The 6,609-nt window shown below is 50.5% G+C and overlaps 1 protein-coding gene across 1 annotated transcript in view; it reads left to right on the forward strand.

The window, feature by feature from the left end:
- Positions 1–6,609, forward strand: part of LOC146009536 (uncharacterized) — a 783,885-nt gene that overhangs the window by 307,955 nt on the left and 469,321 nt on the right.

Consider the following 6,609-nt stretch of genomic DNA (forward strand, 5'->3'; position numbering starts at 1 on the left):
AATACTGTCATAATACGGACAGAACAGAAAAGGAGGAGGACAGAAGAGCAGCGGCAGCAGTCAGACTATCTATTCCATTGTGACTCTATAGTCAGTCAGTAGCCAGAATCGCCCGGTGTGTACACAGCTTTAGTCACGTGAGGAGACTGATGATTGTGATAGAACATGTATATTGTACGTGACTGGGTCTGTATACGGAGCAGAACAGAACTAGTATTGGGAAATAAGCTGCAGCTGCTATATTGTATACAGATTCAGGGGCTCAGTCACATAAATATATAAGCACAGTCTCCGGTGTCCTAGTCACATTGCATTGTGCCAAGAGGGGATGACTGCAGCAAAGATATACCAGGACACATCTGTCATATTAAGTACACACTCTTCACATGTAGTGATAAAGCGTGCATAAGTTTAATTACTTCATAACCTGTAAAAAGGGATTTTTGTAAGAACTTACCGTTCGAATCCCTTTCTCTGATATGGTCCTGGTGACACAGCTCAACATGGGATGTAGGAGGGTCCGCAGGAGCCAGGCACCTATCCTAAAGCTTTTGGAGGGTAGGCTCCTCCCTTCTGCATCCCAGACTCTTCAGTTCAATCTTTCAAAGCCACTGGAATACATTAACTCAGTACAAACGCCTGCACATATTATATGCACAATTTCAAAATTAACTTCTCAACCATACATAACATGAAACATCATGAACTTGGCATACTTACTGAGCGTAAGGGAGGGATCGCTGTGTCACCAGGACCATATCAGAGAAAGGGATTCGAACAGTAAGTTCTTACAAAAATCCCTTTTTCTCTTTCAATGGTCCTGGTGACACAGCTCAACATTGGGACGTTCCAGAGCCGGTCCTTTGGTTGGGTACGCTCAGGTCTGCAGCTCTCATCACTGCTCGCCCGAATGATGCGTCCTCCAACGCGAACTCATGGAACCTATAGAATTTGGCAAAAGTATGAACAGATGACCAAGTGGCAGCACTGCAAACCTGCTCAGCTGTGGCCCCATGGCGAACCGCCCACGAGGTGGCGACCGACCTGGTGGTATGCGCATTAATCCTGGCCGGCACAGGCCTACCAACCTTAGTATATGCAAAGGCAATTACAGAACGCAACCACCTAGCAATGGTCTGCTTAGAGGCAGGCCAACCAATTTTGTGTACATCATACAAAACTAACAAAGTATCAGTCTTCCTGACACTCTTTACTCTGGGGGTTGAAACACAGGCAGAACTATCTCCTGATTTAAATGAAAAGCAGAGACTACTTTTGGTAAAAATTGGGGTACTGTGCGAAGGACAGCCCTATCATCATGAATTATAAGGAAGGGAGACTTGCAGGACAATGCTCCCAACTCCGATACTCTTTTTGCTGACGCCACTGCCAACAGAAATACCAGTTTCCATGTAAGGAATTTAAGGTCAGCCGACCTTAACGGCTCAAAAGGCGCCTTTTGAAGGCACTCCAGAACCAGAGATAAATCCCATGGTGCTACTGGTTGCTTGTAGGGAGGTTTCAATCGAGAAACCCCCTGTAGGAAGGTCTGCACTTCCGGTAGCAATGCTATCCTTTTTTTGGAAATAAATTGACAAGGCCGAGATCTGTACTTTGAGTGACTGAAGGCTTAACCCAGAGGAAAAGCCATCCTGCAAAAACTCCAGCAATTTAGCCAATCTAAATCGCGATGTGTGTGACTTCTGCCTCTCACACCACCGAATATAGGTCTTCCAGACCCTATAATAATTTGCAGAAGACACTGACTTTCTAGCTTTAATCATAGTGTTAACCACAGCCTCTGAGAACCCTTTGCTCTTCAAGATGGCGGTTTCAACAGCCAAGCCGTCAAATTTAACCGAGCTGAATCCAGATGATTGAACGGTCCTTGGTTTAGAAGGTCTGACCTCAGAGGTAGACGCCACGAGTCCACAGACAATCTCTGAAGCCTCGAGTACCAGGACCTCTTTGGCCAATCTGGGGCCACTAAAATCACCGGGATTGCTTGGGCCTGTATCTTTTTCAAAACTCTTGCCAGCATTGGAACTGGCGGAAAAACATAAAGAAGATTCCCCTCCCAGGGTATGGTCATAGCATCCACCGCTTCTGCCAGTGGGTCCCTCGTCCTGGCATAGAACCTGGGTACCTGATGGTTGAACCTGGATGCCATCAAGTCCACCTCCGGAGTTCCCCATTTCAGTGTAATCTGATAAAATACTTGTGGGTTCAGGCTCCATTCTCCTTCCATCAGCTCCTCCCTGCTCAGGAAGTCGGCCTCTATATTCTCCACTCCTGGTATGAATATCGCTGATAACGCTGGAACATTCTGTTCCGCCCAGCCGAAGATCCGGGACACCTCCCACATAGCCAGCTTGCTGCGTGTGCCTCCCTGGTGATTCAGATATGCCACAGCTGTGGCGTTGTCGGTCTGAATCCTTAAAGGGAGCCCTTGCAATCTTTCTCCCACCAGAGAAATCACCTTCCACACAGCTCTCAATTCCAAGATGTTGATCGGTAAGGCAGACTCCTTCGAAGTCCACAAGCCCTGCAGACGCAGATCCAAGACTACTGCCTACCAGCCCTTGAGGCTGGCGTCGGTAGTGACTACCAGCCAGCTCCAGGACCGCAGGGACCGGCCCCACTGAAGGGAATCCACCTCCGTCCACCATTTCAGGGAGGATCGAGTTTCTGGAGACAACACTATTTGTTCTGACTTCATGGTCTGAGTATTTCCTGACCAGGCTGTCAGAATGTTCCACTGGAACACTCAAGAGTGGAACCTGGCGAACTGTAACGTCTCGAAAGACGCCACCATCTTCCCCAGCAGTTTGAGGCACCTACATACTGATGTGCTCCGAGACCCGAGAATCTCCTGTACCAAGGCAGCAAGATCCCTGGCCTTTGCCTCTGGTAGAAATACCCGCTGTAGGTGGGTATCCAGCACAACTCCCAAGAATTGGAGTCTCTGTGACGCCACCAACTGAGACTTTTGTAAATTTAAAAGCCAGCCGTGAGCCTGCAAAAACCCGATGGCTTCTGCCAAGTGACTCTTCAACATTCCTGCTGACTCTGCTTTGAACAGCAGGTCGTCCAAATATGGAATCACCGTGATTCCCCTCAGTCGAAGCGCTGCCGCCATTACTGACATTATTTTGGTGAATACCCTTGGCGCTGTAGCTAGACCGAAGGGCAACGCCTGGAATTGCAAATGCAGGTCTCCTATCGCAAACCTCAATAGAGCCTGATGTTCTGGGTGGATGGGAACATGAAGGTACGCGTCCTGGACATCCATGGACGCCAAAAATTCTCCCTGGTCCAGGCTTAGCAGCACCGACCGTAGAGACTCCATTTTGAAATGGTCTACCCACAAATGGATATTCAATGACTTTAAGTTTAGGATCGGCCTGAAAGACCCGTCTGGTTTGGGCACCAAAAACAGGGTGGAATAAAAGCCTTTTTTCCACTCCGCTCTGGGGACCGGGACTACCACGCCCTTCTCTAAGAGAGAGTGAGCCGCTCCCAAGAGAGCCGTACGGAGCCGAGCCTCCTTTGGTAGTGGTGTGGGAATGAATCTTCTCGGCGGAAGACCCTTGAAGGGAATTCTGTAACTGTCAGATGTCGCCGCCGTGCACGGTCTTCCCCGTCCTCCGGGGTGCACGGTGGTCGGCTCTCTGACACACGTTGCCAGGCAACGTCCTTACTGCCGGCTACGTCCTGCGCGGCGTCCGGGCGTCAGGGGGTTGCCTAGCAACCACGCTGTCCAGCCGCCCGGCGTCTTCCTCTCACTCTTTGCGCCGTCATCACGGCGCGTCCCGGAACGCGCCTTGCGCGCGCTTTTCCCTTTAAATACCGGCGTCTTTCTCCACTTAGACGCTGGCTATAATCCTTTGTGGGCGCCTTGCAGCTTCCTCACTCTGGCTATTCTCCAGCTTCAGACCTGCGTTCCTGCTGCAGTTCCTTCCCTGCATCATCCGTCTCCTGGTCACTTAGGAGCTGTTCCTGTCAGAATCCTGTGGTATCGTTCCATACCTGTCGTGTGCCTATTTTTGCTGTATCTCAGTTTGTTATTTTGTTGTATACATTTAGCTCAGTATATCTTAGGTTTATTCTGGGTCACCTTTCCTTTTAGTGTATTCCCTTCCTGGGGCCCTCCTGTCTCAGCCACCGGGGTATTAGTTAGTTCTCCTCTTGTACACCTGTTACCTCCGCCAGTTGGTTGTCGCCACCACCTAAAACGCTTTGGAGGGCACCGGAGTTGCACAGGCTTAACCCGTGCTTCAAACGTGGCTGCCGTGCGAGAAGATCTAGGGCCTCTGCACCTTCCGGTGGACCTATAGGGTGGCAACAGAGTCAGCGGCTGAGACAGACTCTCCCTGTCCATACTGACCTATCCACTCTGGTCAGTTCCCTGTGCGCTCCTGTTTACCCCACAGGGCCCTGCCCCCTCATGTCCCTTGGTCTCGGTGTTGCGCCAATCGACCGGTAATGATTACCAGCTAGGACCTATGCCCTTTTCATTGTGGGCCAGGTATCCTAGCACGTCTGAGCCGTGTCGACACACTTCTGTCGAATAGGGTGGGTGCTCAGCGCCTAACAGTAACCCTGGGATACAATTTCTAACACCCAAGGATCCCGGTCTAACAATGCCCATGCGTCTCTGAACCTTGTCAGACGTCCCCCCACCTTGACCACCGCCAGGCAAAACCCTTGGCAGTCATGCGGAGGGTTTGTCCTCTCCTTTTGTGTTTGGTTTCTTATGAAAGGAACCAAATTTAGACTTTGGGGCTTTGCCCCTGGAGGACTGAAACTTTCCCCTAAAAGACTGCCCTCGAAAGGACGCACCTCCTCTAGGGGAGGGCCGAAAGGACGGCCTAAAAGCAGAAAATCTTGATGTCTGCTTGGCTGCGGGGGCCGGCAGGAAGGTACTTTTGCCACCCGTGGCCTGCTTAATAATCTCTTCCAGTTCAGAACCAAATAACAGCTTTCCTTTAAAAGCTAATGCCTCTAAGGCCTTCTTAGACTCATCATCTGCCTCCCAAGCCTTAAGCCAGAGCACTCTCCTGGCATTGACAGACACTGTGGAAACTCTAGCAGCCATTTTGAGAGCTTCCTCCTCAGCCTCCAGTACATACTCTGCAGCTGCTTTAAGCTTCTCCGCAAGCAATAACACACAAGGTTTAGCGTGTAAAATAGTGCACAGATCACTTGCCCACACAATCATGGCCTTAGAGACCCAGGCTGAAGCACTCAGAGGACATAGGGTGTATCCCACCCCTTCAAATATTGCCTTGAGGTTACCCTCCAGCTTTTTGTCTACGGGGTCCTTAAAAGCTGCTCCCCCTTGCACTGGTAGCACAGTGGCTTTTGACAAACGTGCCACAGAAGCATCTACCACTGGAACTTTCTCCCAGAGATCTGCATGAGCCTCAGGCATGGGGTATAAACTGAGAAATCTCTTTGGCATCTGCAGCCTTTTATCGGGCGTTTTCCACGCCCCTTCCAATAAATCCTGTAAACCTTCATCTGCAGGGAAGGTAACAGCTTCCTTACGCTGCCGTTTAAATACACCTTTTGCGGGAGTTTTATCTTCCACAGACAAATTCAAAGCCTGTTTTACAGCAGTGATCAAATCCTCCACCCATGCGGCTGAGGAATCTTCAGAATCATCACCCTGCTCCCAGGGGATGTCTGCATATGCTCCATCCTCTTCATCAACCATTAAAGGCACTAAGTAAGACCTTTTAGGGGTCCCCGCAGCATCAACATCAATCTTGTCTAGCAATTCACTAAACCTGTTAATCCCCTTAGCAGTATCCTGCATCACCTGTAGGAAAGCAGGATCTGCCTGGGTCAGAGGCAAGGAGCCAGAGGACTGCTGAGATGATGACATAGGTCTCTGAGAATCTACCAAGACATCACTCTGTCTGTCCAGCAATTGCACCAAAGCATTTACAGGCACTGGCCTACGCGGGTTCCAATTGCTCTACCCTCTGGGGTTCACTCCCCATGGGTTTCACAGCAGCGTAAGCAATACACAAGCCCCCCTTGGCCATCTGCTCAGGGACAAATTTCAGTGCACAAACACTGCAAGCGCTCAATGTATCTGGGGCTCCCTCCCCCAAAACCACAGACTGATGCACAGACATGATGTTCACAAATAACACAGTCACAGCGCAAAATGTACAGGCGTTTACACAGAGCAAATGTACTCAGTCACTTAGCTGTCTGTAGTCTTCAGAATGGGGAAAACGATGCCCAGGAAATCCAATCACTCTGTCAGGATCTGTCAGCCAGCTCAGCTCCGCTGCAAGCGTTCCGAATGGCGCCAAAACAGAGTGAGGGAAGGGACCAAGTCCCTGCTGCTGCGGGGTCCGTGACTTTTGGCGCCAACCACCCCCAGACAGCCGCTCCCATTGTAGGATCTCCTAGTTCCAGTATCTCCCCCTCAGCTGGGGACCACTTGGAACATGCCTGTAACACACTGCTGTCCTCTCATATAGGAGCTCAGTGTGTAAGCTCCGCAGAAAATGGCCGCCGCCATCACGGAGCGCCTGTCCCCCATGATCCCCACCTAGCGTTAAGCCGGTTTCAGAGCGCTCCGGAGCCCAG

Source organism: Crinia signifera, chromosome 6, assembly GCF_055691185.1.
Source record: "Crinia signifera chromosome 6, ASM5569118v1, whole genome shotgun sequence".
Lineage (NCBI taxonomy): Eukaryota > Metazoa > Chordata > Amphibia > Anura > Myobatrachidae > Crinia > Crinia signifera.